Source organism: Carcharhinus amblyrhynchos, chromosome 7, assembly GCF_965287045.1.
Source record: "Carcharhinus amblyrhynchos chromosome 7, sCarAmb.v2.hapA, whole genome shotgun sequence".
NCBI lineage: Eukaryota > Metazoa > Chordata > Chondrichthyes > Carcharhiniformes > Carcharhinidae > Carcharhinus > Carcharhinus amblyrhynchos.
Genome location: NC_137330.1, coordinates 87,104,150 through 87,118,854, shown reverse-complemented (window position 1 = coordinate 87,118,854; position 14,705 = coordinate 87,104,150). Strand labels below are relative to the sequence as shown.

Below are 14,705 nucleotides of genomic sequence, written 5' to 3'. Positions count from 1 at the left end.
TAACATTTGATGTCTGAAACTGAACACTGCTCAAGATGGTGCTGAATTATTGCTTTGTGAAAAGAAAACGGGCGCCAGGTTTCTAGGTCCCAAACCCGTTCCCAGGTGCAAACAGTGACATACTGGATTTTGACTCGGACGCCCATTTAATTGGCATGGAGATATGCTCCCGTTACAATTAAGGGTGACTGACAGGCACTCGAAGCTGGACGGTTAAAGGCCTTCCAGCTTTAGAGGAGCACTCATTGCAATTAGTGGTAAGTAACTGAGAGGGTGCTTCAAATGAAGGTACTCTCTGTCAATGTTTAAAAAAAATTAAATTTAAAAAATGAAGAAAGCAGCCAGGCCCCCACTGTGGAGAGGAGAATGGGGAAAATTCATCAACAGGGTCATCTTTGGCTGCACCCATTCAAACAGGAAGAGGAGGCTTGGCCAGTATCCCACGTTGCTGCTGGATGCCCATCTCCAAGCATTTAAGTTGCCTAACTGCATTAGGCAACTTAGATGCTGACTAGAAAATCTCAATCGGTCTCCTTTACCTAACTTTAGTGAGGGTCTTATTAAGTCTAATTAGTTGCCTGCCTTGTGGACAGCACTCAGAGGTGTTTGAGAAATTAGTATGTTGGAATCCCAGTATTTTCAGCCTTGCTTGTCTCCATTCCCAACTTCAACGTGACCCAAAGATCCTGTCCACGGTGACTAGCAAAGGCTCTGTAAAACTGAAGTATCACTCTCATCTTTAAGTTGCAACTCCCTTGCCTTAACCTTTCCTGATTATTTGAACCTATGCACAAGCTTCAAGTGATTTGCATCTAAAACCATCTTTGCCTCCACAGCTCATAGCCTGCCATCATTAGGAAATTATTTTTATCGGATCCAAAGTGCAAATATTACTTTACACTTGCCCATCTTTAAATCCTTCTGCCAGTTTTGCCCACTCAGTTAATCTATAATGTGTCTTTCGCAAGGGCCTTGCTGCAAAATGCTGCATTTCAACCCATACTATTTGCCCACCCCAAATCTTGCTGCTCTTTCATTTTGCTTTAAATATCACATGATTCTTCAATGCTAAAGCTGAAACTTACCTGAAATGCCTCAAAGCCCTTTAGATTATGAATTCAGTTCCCATCACTACTCTCAAATCCTATTTCTTAAACATACTGAACAAAAGTTCAAAGATGTGCAGGTTAGGCAGATTTACCATGCTAAATTGCTCCTTAGAGCTCCAAGATGTGTAGGTCAAATGGATTGGGCATGATAAATATGCAGGGTTAAGGTGATAGGATGAGGAGAGGGCCTGGATAAGACATTCTGTCAGAGAGTCAGTGGAGACTCGATGGGCCAAATGGCCTCCTTCTGCAGTGTAGGGTTTCTATGATGAGATACAATTAATTATCAATTAGACAGTAGTTAGATTATAAATAGGTCACATGATTTTGGGCAGTTATATGTTATGAATGTCTATGCTTGTCACATGGTCTACATTTTGCTTGAGTAATAAATGCTTTATACAAGGTCCTCAAAAGAGTGGAATTATTAATTTCTCCAAGAATCTGAGTAATAACAAATCACCTGTCCCAATTATTTACAAGTGATTCAGGCAGATATTATTGGCTATAGGAATTAAGTTTGTTTGGCTCAGACAAATCATAGTATTGTTATTAGATAATTGACTAACCACAGCAGAAGTAAAAATATGAGACTTCACAAATCCCAACAGCCCAACCCATTGAAAGTCTAACATGACAATCTTGGTTTACATTGCTCTAAAAACCATATTTTGAATGTAATGAACATAGAATAATTAGAATTCCTCACTAAAGAAATTTTATTTCAATAGCTGACAAAAACACTGACAATAAAGAGAATGAAGTTTGTACGTAAGATTATGTAAATAATGAAGTCCATGTTGCTTATACAAAATTATACTTTCAAAAACGCTTCACAAGTTACAATACCTATCTGAATCACTATTGTTCATAATTAAAGAAGGTGATTTTGACATCCTCAAAACTAACATTTTTACTGTCTCTAAAACATTTACAGCAATATGCGAGGAGTCAGACCACTATATTTCTGGAAGAATGCCCATTTGGTGCAAAAGGCGTCAGATTAATGATTAGATTCTTGAAGTTTGTGATTGAATGTACATTTTTAGAAGTGTGAACGTGAAAATAAATGTACAAAACAAGTCTGATCATCAGATTATCAAAAATGTTTACACAAAGCAATGATACTGAAGTCATTATTGCAGCGAAGCCTTATTAAATTTACATGTGAGGGATGCAAATTATTTCATTGTCCCCCATCTACCATGAAGCAAAACAAAACATCTACCAGAAAGTTTTGAATGGTGTGCATTAATCCTTTGGCTGTATACAATGTCATTAGTTCATTTTTTGTAAAAGATGACTATGTCATTGTGAAATGTGTATGGACAATAGACAATGAAGTATGATTCATAATGACAAAATTATGAACATAAGAACACAAGAAATAGGAGCAGGAGTAGGCCATCTAGCTCTTCCGAGCCTGCCCCGCCATTCAAAAAGATCATGGCTGATCTGAAGTGGCTCAGTTCCACTTTCCCGCTTTCTCCCCATAGCCCTTAATTCCCTTGCCTACCAAAAACCTATCTACCCATGTCTTAAATATATTTAGCGAGGTAGCCTCCGCCACATCAACGGGCAGAGAATTCCAGAGATTCACCACCCTTTGAGTGAAGAAGTTCCTCCTCAACTCTGTTCTAAACTGCGCCCCCCTTATCTTGAGGCTGTGCCCTCTAGTCCTGCTGTCCTTTCTGAGCGGGAAGAATCTCTCTACCTCAACCCTACCCATCCCCTTCATTATCTTATACGTCTCTAAAAGATCCCCCCTCATCCTTCTAAACTCCAACGAGTACAAACCCAGTCTATTCAGCCTCTCTTCATAGTCCAACCCCCTCATCTCCGGTATCAGCCTAGTGAACCTTCTCTGCACTCCCTCCAAGGCCAAAATATCCTTGCGCAAGTGTGGCGACCAAAACTGCACACAGTACTCCAGCTGTGGCCTCACCAGTGCCCTGTACAGTTGCAGCAAGACCTCCCTTCTTTTATATTCAATCCCCCTCGCTATAAAGGCCAGTATCCCATTTGCCTTCCTGATCACCTGCTGCACCTGCAGGCTGGGTTTTGCAACTCATGCGCAAGGACCCCCAGGTCCCTCTGCACCGTAGCATGCTGCAGCTTTTCGCCCTTTAAATAGTAATCCCTCCTACTATTATTCCTGCCAAAGTGGATAACCTCACACTTGTTAACATTGTACTCCATCTGCCAGGTCCTCGCCCACTCGTTTAGCCTATCTAGATCCCTCTGCAGACTTTCCACACCCTCCGCACAATTTGCTTTTCCACTTCGTGTCACCAGCAAATTTCAACACCCTACACTCAGCCCCCTCCTCCAGATCATCTATATAAATGATAAATAGTTGAGGCCCCAGCACCGATCCCTGGGGCAGTCCACTAGTCACCAACCACCAATTAGAATAGCACCCATTGATACCAACTCTCTGCCTCCTATTAGACAACCAATCCTCTATCCACGCTAACACCTTACCACCAACTCCATGCCCCCTAACCTTCTGAAGCAACCTTTTGTGCGGCACCTTATCAAACGCCTTTTGAAAATCGAGAAACACCACATCCACCGGTTCCCCTCTGTCTACCGCACTAGTCACATCCTCATAGAATTCCAATAAATTTGTCAGACACAACTTCCCCTTAACGAATCCATGCTGCGTCTGCTCTATCAAACAATTCTTCTCAAGGTGCCTCGCTATTTCTTCTTTGATGACGGATTCAAGCATTTTTCCCACAACAGACGTTAAACTAACCGGCCTATAATTCCCTGCCTTTTGCCTGCTACCCTTTTTAAACAGCGGCGTAACATTAGCCGTTTTCCAATCTTCCGGCACTTACCCGGAATCCAGCAAGGTTTGGAAAATAATCACTCAGACATCTATTATCATCTCTGCCATTTCCTTCAGAACCCTGGGATGCATTCTATTCGGTCCTGGGGACTTGTCCACCATCAGTCCCGCTAGTCGATCAAGCACTACCTCTCTAGTGACAGTGATCGCATTCAGGCCCTCAACTCCTACCATCCTTCTATCTTTAATATCCAGCAAACTATTCGCATCCTCCTCCGTGAAGACCGAGGCAAAAAACTTATTTAAGGCCTCAGCCATTTCCTCATCCCCCACCACTAAATCCCCCCTCTCATCCTAAGGGCCCAACATTCACCCTAGCCAGCCTCCTCCTCTTTATATATGTATAAAAACTCTTACTATCCTTTTTTATATTTAGTCCTAGTTTAGCTTCATAGTCTATCCTTCCTTTCTTTATCATCTTCTTCGTCAATCTTTGTTGATTTTTAAACCTCTCCCAAACTTCTACTCGCCCACTACTTTTAGCCACTCTAAACGCATCAGTTTTTAATTTAATTCTCTCCTTTAATTCCTTTGATAACCACGGCTGATTATCCCTTCTCCTATGATCCTTCTTTCCCATCGGAATAAATTTCTGCTGAGCACCGAAAAAGATCTCCTTAAAGATCCTCCACTGTTCCTCAGCAGTCCTACCGACCAATCTGCGCACCCAATCTACATTTGCCAATTCCTCTCTCATCCTATCTGAACTGAATTAGAACTTTAATTTCAATAAACCTGACTTATTTGCATTTATATTTATTGATAATTATGCTACGCCTTCCTAAACTTCTTTCTTTTTAATATTAAAATGAAATCAGAAGCAAAAGCAGTTGGGTTGCATTTTACATGTCCTAGCCAGGCGTGGTTTCAGGCAGGGGTAGGGGGTATTGTTTAAAATAGGGCGCATGCCCAGCGCACCGCGTTCTCACCCACCCTGAGGTCACCCCCCCATAATACAGGGGATGGGTGGGCACCAAAACCGGAAGCCCACTTACCATATTTAAATAAATAATCAAGGGTCAATTGAGCTGGTTAACAAGTCAACTGACCCCAATAATATGCTGCCCACAATAATAACATGGTTGACATGGGCAGCTGGGTGGCAGTGAGCAATTTTTGAACATCTTTTTCAAAGGGTGAGAAGAGGAGTATTCTCTTCAGGGATTGCCCCTTGCACATCAGGACACAACCCCTCTAGGGTGCTATTCCCCCTTTCTTCCTATCACCTGCTCTATAAAATATGTCACCAACCCATATCTCCCTAAACTGCCCAATTCCCCCCTGCTCAAGATCCTGGACTTGCTTGGCTCCAGGATCCACGGAGCACCTTCCTGCAGTCCGGACAGTGCCCACCGATGCACCGATGGTTTTGCCAAGACTGCTGAAGCTGTGGGACAATCAGACATGTGGGCAGTTCCAGGTGGTGCGACCTCCTCTCCAGCGGGGGACTGAAGTCCCATCTTGCCCCAATTTAAGCTGCCTGTCGTATATTATGGCTGTGGGGCAGGTTGGCATGGAGCAGATTGGTTCCATACCAGCTTTGTCTCCTGGGGGTGGGAGAAGTGTTAATGTGCTGCCCATTGTTTAGGAATACACTGCATACTAAAGTTAAAGTTTATTTATTAGTCACAAGTAAGGCTTACATTAACACCGCAACGACGTTACTGTGAAATTCCCCTAGTCGCCACAGTTCGGCGCCTGTTTGGGTCAATGCACCTAACCAGCACATCTTTCAGAAGGTGGAAGGAGAAAACCCATGCAGACATGGGGAGAATGTGCAAACCTCACACAGACAGTGATCGAAGCGGGGAATCGAACCCAGGTCCCTGGCACTGTGAAGCAGCAGTGCTAACTGCTGTGCTACCATGCCACCCCCTTGATACATGCAACTACAAATCAGCTTAAACTGACAACAACTGTGATTACCATATAATTTTAGGTACATTAGCTTTATTCTCCTCACCAGCAAAAGTTGGCCTCTTGTATGAAACACATATTTATATTCTGTTCTTGAAAGGATCTCAACCAGCATTGTGACCAATGTATAATTTTAAAGTTGAAAATATTTGTGTTTTAAGAAAGGTAAAATGGTGTCGGTTTCATTTCGGTTGTTCTGGAGTCTGGTGCCTGGGAGCCTGGAAAAACTCCTGTCTGAAAGCTCAGGGGTGGTATTCTCCTATCCTGCTCACGGTGGGTTTGGTGGCAGGTCAGATGGAAGATCTAGAGGGAATGACGAACCCACTGGCATAAAATTAAATTGCAATTCTCTCAATGGTGGCTAGGTCTTCCTGCTGGTTGGTGCGAACACTATTTGCATCTGTCAAAGTCACAAGCTGTCAGTGAATGATATTATCATAAAGGCTTCAGCTTTGGCATGCTTAAAGGTCCCTGAAGCAAATTCCTCTTGGCTGGACACAGTTATCAGGCAAAACCATGTTGTGGATGTTAGTGTGGCTGTGAACACTCCTGCTGGTCTGATTACTCCCATAGTGTTTAATGCACATATCAAAGGACTGGTCTCCATCAATACTGATGTGAAATCCTTAGCTGAAAAGGCTCGTGGAGGAAAACTCCAGCCCCATGAATTTCAGGGTAGAACATTTACAATATCCAACCTAGGAACGTATGGTGTAAAGAACTTTTCAGCCATTATCAACCCACCGCATGCATGCATTCTAGCTGTTGGTGGAACAGAACAAAGACTGCTTCCTGCTGATAATGAGAGGGGATACAACGTTTCCAATATGATGGCAGTAACCCTGAGCTGTGATCACCGTGTTGTGGATGGAGCAGTTGGTGCCCAGTGGCTAGCTGAGTTCAAGAAGTTCCTCGAAAGGCCATCTAACATGCTGTTATAAATCTCAGGAACCAATGTCTAAGTGTGTCAAGTCCTCCTCCCTCCTCCACCCCCCAAGGTGGTTTTGTTTATAAATGCCAGTATCTGCATGAAATTCTTGTATTCCCATTACCTACGTACGGTTGAAGTATTTGTACAATAGTGAAGAGAAGGTGTGCAGTTGAACTGGCATCCACAGTAGAGGAAAAATCTCATGCTGGTTGCTAATTCCAGTCCAACCTTAGTAACAAATGGTGGTCTAACTGAATTTATAATTGATCATTAACCCAAACTCAGCACCAGAAATGCTGTGCGCTGCACATGATCTCCTTGTTCAGATGCTGTATTCTAGGAAGCAGTGTAAAATAAACCGAGAACTGTTCTAAATCTAAGGGAGTATATTTTTCTGTTTAAAGTTCAAAGTCAATGGGAAAAAATTTCTTGATTTTAAATGCTTTCTTTAGGAACACCCTAGTGGTATGAAATTGCTGGCATGAGCTGGGTTACTCCTCACTGGGGTATGTTTTATATATTTCTCTTAATTAGCTGAATTAAAATCAAAGTGACAAAGTACTAGATTAATTGCATACCTTCTGGTCCAATATTGTTATTAAACTCAAAACTGTTTCATAGAGGCTTGGAAGAATTATAAAAAAAGTGATATAAATGCAATATTGATTTCAGTGTTGTACATTGGTACTCATTAATTGGACAAGAATGACACGTTTCCCATGCTTGCACATTAGATGATCAATTGTTTAAAATAGGTTTTCCCCAGATTGTAAACTAATGTATTTTTTTCAGCACTTTCCCACTGGAAATTGCTATATTTAAATTTGGGAGCAATAAAGCATTTTCAGGGTGTTTTATGTTGCTCATGTGCCACATAGCAAGTAATATATTATTTCATTGCTGTCAACAGACAAGTTAGTATTATGTTCTGTCAGTTTATAAAACTTCAGAGCTGGTCTTTCGTGTGCATCTGGGCTGTAATCAGCTTAGTTTACAAGTCTGTGGTCTCTGAAATGTTTAGAACCCCATTCAGGATTGGTTAGGTGAAATTAAATTTTGAAATGTTTATCTTGATGCAGGCCTCAGAGATTCATGTATGCAATCAACTTTCAGTCCTTTTATGATGCCATCACTGGAATCAGTACGTGCTTTGTTTAGACTGTAGCCGGATGCTGGAGAACAGGTGACACTAAAGTAAATTGGAAGTAAAGGATAACGATTGTCTTTGTCCTGACTTTGGTCAAGTCTGTGTCTTTGCTGCCATTTTGTATGGGTTACATGTTTCCTTTATAATAGGATTGACACTTAATAGTAAAAAAAAGTAAAAGTTTAAGAATCAAAGAATACGAGCCCAAACATATTTTATACAGCCTTTAATTCACGTGCTTGGTGCAGTGCATTTTAATTGTTTTGTTTACTGCCTAAAAGACCATTCTTACCACTCCAGATATTATTCTTTATGCCTTATTATTTAATACACGTAAACAACAAGTTAACAAATAGGAAATGGGGGTGGGGAGGGGGGGGAGAATAAAATCAGCACTTGAAACTAAATATAAATGTAAAGACCTGTACCATATTTCACATTGATATGTCAGTGTCAAAATGCCATATTCTTCATTAAATTAATACTTTTTAAAGTATATTTGTGTGTGCTGTTCACTACGGTGTGATCGATCCCACTGTCCTGAATTCCATGTGTACTGCAAATAGAAATATTGTACTTCTGACATCATGGATACTGGTTGGTTGAACTGGATCAACTTGATTCTCAAATCAGATTACCTTGACATTCTGTATTTCTACCAGGGTGCATATTTTTATTTATTTTGTTTTAAGCCTGGCATGGAAGGACTGAGTTACGAGGAAAGGTTGGGGAAACTGGGGCTCTTCTCCTTAGAAAGACAGAGAGTAAGGGGGGATATGATAGAGGTATATAAAATATTGAAGGGAATAGATAGAGTCAACAGTTGTAGGCTTTTCCCTAGACTGGGGACAATTACGAGAGGTCACGATCTAAGGGTGAGGGGGGAGAAGTATAATTTGGATATGAGGGGAAGGTTTTTCACGCAGAGGGTTGTGGGGGTATGGAACGCGCTACCGAGTAGGGTGGTGGAAGCAGGCACGTTGGACTTGTTTAAGGTTTACTTAGATAGACACATGAGCGAAACAAGGATAGAGGGTTATAGTAGGGGGTATTAAATAGGGACAGAGCCTCGGGACGACACCGGAAATGTAGTTTTACATGTTAACGTTTTGTCTTTTTATTCCACAGGTGTCGGTCCACCTTGTTGTCAAACGAGGGGCATGCACACGGTGGGTCGTGCGTGGGCTGCTCTTGGAGGTTCTGGGAGTGGCCTAGTACTTCGTGTCGTTGTGTGTGCTTGATCCTGGACCAGCAGACGGGTGCTGCAACAGCTCGGTGACTAGCACTGCTAGCTGTACAGATACATGGATTTGGGCCTGTGTCTGTGGGAGTTTGCACATTCTCCCTGTGGTTGCGTGGGTTTCCTCCGGGCGCTCCGGTTTCCTCCCACACCCCAAAGATGTGCTCTTAGGCTGATTGGTGTACCAAATTGACACTATTCTCCCCTGAATCTGGCCACATTAGGGGTTCCACTCACATACACACAGGGCAGGGTAGGTGTAGGAAAATGCGGCGGCGCGGGCTCGTTGGGCCGAAGGGCCTGTTTCCCGTGCTGGGTTGTTCTTTGTTCTTCGCATTTCATGAATGCTCATTAAAATGGCTGTTCACCAGTATCTCATCAAGCCTTTCAATCTTGTGTCATGCCAGCCTAATATTACATCAATTTAAAACCCAACTGCTAAAGAGTGGCATGTACAAGATCAGTCTCAGGTCACAAGAGACTTTCAAGGTTCAGTGCAACAGCCTTTTGGACACAGTTGCTGCACTGGCCCTGATGCATTGTTAATCACTCTGATGGGACAGAGAGGCTCCTGCCCTCCACTTCTATGCCGAGCTGATCTTCATGGACAGCACCATGCTGTTGTACCCATAAACCCTCCTTTGTCACCATCTAAGATCAGCCAGAGCTGAGACATACAGCAATCTCCATCCCGCTGGTACCACATACTACTTTCTATTTGTTTAGCACTGTGCCATGGACTCATGAAGCCACCACAAGCAAAAGCTCCCACGGGCCTGATGAAGGCTGTGCATGTGCGTGACGAAGAGGGCGCGGGGGGGTGGACAAAGAGGGCGTGGGGGGTGGACAAAGAGGGCGCGGAGGGAAGGGCGAGGGCATGCAGGGGGGCAAGGAGTTGGATAAAGAAGATGAATAATGCAAGGCTGAGGAAAGACTGAAAAGAGGAAGCTACACTCCAATAAGGCTGCAGAAAAAGCTCACAAACAAGAGGGTCAAAGGGATACCGCATCATTTGCTGGAAGGGGACGTACAAAGACTCCAGGTGTAGTGTGGCAAGAATGCCTTGCAGGTGATGGGCTTAGGGAGGGCACTGAGGTGGTTTAATTGAAGAACAGATATCTTCTTAAGGCTGCTAGCATTTTTCGTCTGGGTTGTTAACATCCTGCACAGTCTAGTGAAGGTTGGTGGCTAGATAGAGTGATACGAGTTTATTGGACTGGTACTTAAATGTGGCACCAGGACATTCAAATGCACCAGCTGACAGCGGGCAGATGAATCAGGTGAGAATTTGCCTGTACATAATTAATAAGGCTCTGAGCACAGAATCCTGCCATTCTGGCCAGTGGGAAAGGTGTTGCCAGAGCTGCCTGCCACTACACTTGCATCTCAATGGGGAGAATTCTGCTCCAGATCTTTTGGGCTTGTTAGTTGATATACATTTTTAATGTGGTTTTACAACACATAAAGTCAAAGATAAGGGCTAAAAGGGGCTTAAAAGTTTAGAAATTGAGGGGAGGAAACAAAGCAGAAAAAATTGTTGCCTAGTGACAGTAGTCAAGTGACACTGACACAGAGAAAAGACAGGGGAAAAGAAATTCAGTCCATCTCAGAGAAGACAGGAAATTTAAGCTCGCTGGTAAGAAAGGCTACTGGAGACAGCAGTTGACTGAATAGTTACTTGTAGAATTCAGTGAAGTGGTCAATTTAGCAGATGTGAATCATAGAATAGAATCCCGCCAGTGCAGGAGGCGGCCATTCAGCTCATCAAGTCTACACCAACCACTATCCCACCCACACCCGATCCCCACAACCACAGGTATTTACCCTACTAGTCCCCTGACACTAGAGTCAATATAGCATGGCCAATCCACCTAACCTGCACATCTTTGGACTGTGGGAGGAAAACCGAGTACCCAGAGGAAACCCATGCAAACAAACACCACACAGATAATGACCCAAGCCAGGAATCAAACCCGGGTCCTTGACGCTGTGAGGCAGCAGTGCTAACCACTGTGCCACCGTGCTGCCCCAATGTGGCACCGGAAGACTGAGATTTTCTGATGTCTTGGGACAAAAGATGAAGTGGGTGAGAACAAAGAACAAAAACAGCCCGCGAAACAGGTCCTTCGGCCCAACGAGCCCACACCGCCATCCCAACACCACCAGTCCCCCTCTCCACCCACGACCCTTGTCTAATGTTTTATGACCATCCAGATTGAGGGAAACTGATTTAGGGACAATTTATTCCTGCCAATCAGCTTAACAGCACATCTTTGGGGTGTGGGAGGAAACCGGAGCACCCGGAGAAAACCCACACAAGCACGGGGAGAATGCGCAAACTCCCACAGACACCGGCCCAAATCCATGTGTCTGCACAGCAATCAGTGATAGTCACTGAGCTGTCGTCTTGCCCAGTATCTGGTCCAGTTTAGGCACGCACAAACGACATGAAGCACCAGGCCAATCTCGAACAACCAAGAGCAGCCCAAGTACGACCCATCGCGTGTATGCTCCTCGTTGGACACAAGGCGGACCGACTTAGAACCTATGAATGAAAAGGAAAAAAAACATTATTATTGTACCATATCCATTTACCTTACCAGGGACGTCCCAATGCTAATCACCCTTATTTAAAACAATCTCCTATATCCACCCATCTCCAACCCACTCATGTGCCTGTCTAAATTACTCTTAAATGACTCTAGCGCGTTTGCCTCCACCACCTTACTTGGCAGAGCATTCCATACCCCCACTACCCTCTGTGTGAAAAACCTCCCTCTAATATCTGTGTTATACCTCTCCCCCCTCACCTTAAGTCCATGGCCCCTTGTCCTATGTGTCTCTACCATAGGAAATAGCTTACCTCTGTTTACTCTATCTATACCCTTCATAATCTTATATACCTCTATTAGATCCCCCCTCAGTCGCCATCTTTCAAGGGAAAAGAGCCCCAATTTCTTCAATCTTTCCTCGTACCCCAGTCCTTCCATACCAGGCAACATCCTGGTAAACCTCCTCTGCACTCTCTCCAGAGTCTCCACGTCCTCCCGGTAGTAAGGCGGCCAGAACTGTACGCAGTACTCTAAATGCGGCCTTACCAAGTTTTGTACGACTGCAACATTAGACTCCAGCTCTTATATTCTATACCCCTTCCTATAAAGGCTAACATACCATAGGCTTTCTTCACCACACTCTCCACTTGCACTGCCACCTTCAAAGACTTGTGCACTTGGACCCCCAGGTCTCGCTGCGATTCTATACTCCTTACGGGCTTACCCTTTATCATATAACTCCCCCCTACGTTATTCCGGCCAAAATGCATCACCTCACATTTATCCAGATTAAACTCCATTTGCCATGTATCTGCCCAATCAACCAGCCTATCAATATCCTGTTGTATTGCCAGACACTGCTCCTCACTGCCCGCCAATCCAGCCATCTTGGTGTGATCAGCAAATTTGCTGATCACACCACCTACTCCCTCTTCCAAATCATTTATATACACTACAAAGAGAAGAGGTCCCAGTACTGAGCCCTGTGGCACACCACTAGTGACAGACCTCCAGCTAGAAAAGGACCCCTCCGCTACTACTCTCTGACTCCTCTTTGCAAGCCAGTTCTCTACCCATCTAGATACCTGGCCACGTATCCCATGAGCTTTAATCTTCTCTACCAACCTACCACGAGGGACTTTGTCAAATGCCTTACTGAAATCCATATAGACGACATCAACGGCTCATCCCTCGTCGACCGTTTTTGTCACCTCCTCAAAGAATTCTATCAGATTCGTAAGGCAAGACTTCCCCTTTACAAAGCCATGCTGCATATCCTTAATCTGATCGCAACGCTTTAAGTGCTCACACATCCTATCCCTAAGAATCCTCTCCATCAACTTGCCTACCACTGACGTTAAACTCACCGGCCTATAGTTACCCGGGCTATCCCTCCTACCCTTTTTAAACAACGGTACCACGTTCGCTATCCTCCAGTCCTCTGGGACCTCACCTGTGTCCAAAGAAGAGACAAAGATTTGCGTCAGAGGCCCAGCAATCTCATCCCTAAGCAGCCTAGGATAAATGCCATCGGGCCCCGGAGGTTTATCGGTTTTAATGCTACCTAAAAGCCCTAACACTACTTCCCTCGTAATTGATAGATCTTTCAATTGGTCTACCGCTCCCTCGATGACCGTACCAGACATCAAGCCCCTCTCCTTCGTGAATACCGACGCAAAGTATTCATTCAGGATCTCCCCCATTCCCTCTGCCTCTAAGCACAATTCCCCACGTCTATCCCTGAGAGGACCGATTTTACTCCTAGCCACCCTTTTGCTCTTAAGATAGGAGTAAAACGGCTTTGGATTCTCCTTAACCCTACTTGCCAAAGCCATCTCATGCCCCCTCTTTGCTCTCCTAACTCCTCTTTTAAGATCCCTCCTACTCTCTCTGTATTCCTCCAACGCTCTCTCCATTCCCAGCTGCTTAGACCTGACATACGCCTCTCGTTTCTTCCTAACCAGGTCTGCTATATCTCTAGTAATCCACGGCTCTCTAATCCTACCTTTCCCATCCTTTCTCCTGACCGGCACATGCCTTTCCTGCACCCATTGCAGTTTTCCCTTGAAAGACTCCCACATGCCTAACGTGGTCTTGCCTTCCAACAGCCTATCCCAGTCTGTATCCCTAAGCTCCTGCCTAATCCGGCTGTATCTAGCCTTCCCCCAATTTAGCACCCTTCCCTTAGGACAACTCTCATCTTTTTCCATTCGTATCCTAAGAAAACAATTTGCAACTGTACCAGGCCCAAGTAATAAGCATTTATAGAACATAGAAAACCACAGCGCAAACAGGTCCTTTGGCCCACAAGTTGCATGAGCATATCCCTACCTACTAGGCCTACCTATAACCCTCAATCCCATTAAATCCCATGAACTCAAAGTCTCTTAAAAGGCCCCAATAAGATTGCCTCTACCACCACCGACAGCAGCCGGTTCCACTCACCCACCACCCTCTGAGTGAAAAACTTACCCCTGACATCTCCTCTGTACCTACTCCCCAGCACCTTAAACCTGTGTCCTCTCATAGTGACCATTTCAGCCCTGGGGAAAATGCCTCTGAGAATCCACCCGATCTATACCTTTCAACATCTTATAAACATCCATCAGGTCACCTCTCATCCTTTGTCTCTCCAGGTAGAAAAGACCTAGCTCCCTCAACCTATCCTCATAAGGCACGCCACCCAATCCAGGCAACATCCTTGTAAATCTCCTCTGCACCCTTTCAATAGCTTCCACATCTTTCTTGTAATGAGGCAACCAGAACTGCGCACAGTACTCCGAGTGGGGCCTGACTAGGGTCTTATAAAGCTACGTCAAGTTAGTGGTAACTCTTCACTGGTTTGTGTGTCTGTAAAGATATTGTTAACGTAAATGAATAGTGTGAATTTGAATTATGTTCTTGTGTTTTACTGAGATTTTCCAATCTTTTTAATCTGGTCTAATATAGTTC

General features: G+C 44.1%; 1 protein-coding gene and 1 pseudogene across 4 annotated transcripts in view; one reads left to right on the top strand and one right to left on the bottom strand.

Annotated features, from left to right (window-relative positions):
• ahi1 (Abelson helper integration site 1) overlaps positions 1–14,705 on the bottom strand; it is a 243,862-nt gene that overhangs the window by 58,053 nt on the left and 171,104 nt on the right. The gene's annotated exons all lie outside the window — the stretch shown is intronic.
• LOC145345282 (dihydrolipoyllysine-residue acetyltransferase component of pyruvate dehydrogenase complex, mitochondrial pseudogene) lies at positions 5,330–7,789 on the top strand (annotated as a pseudogene).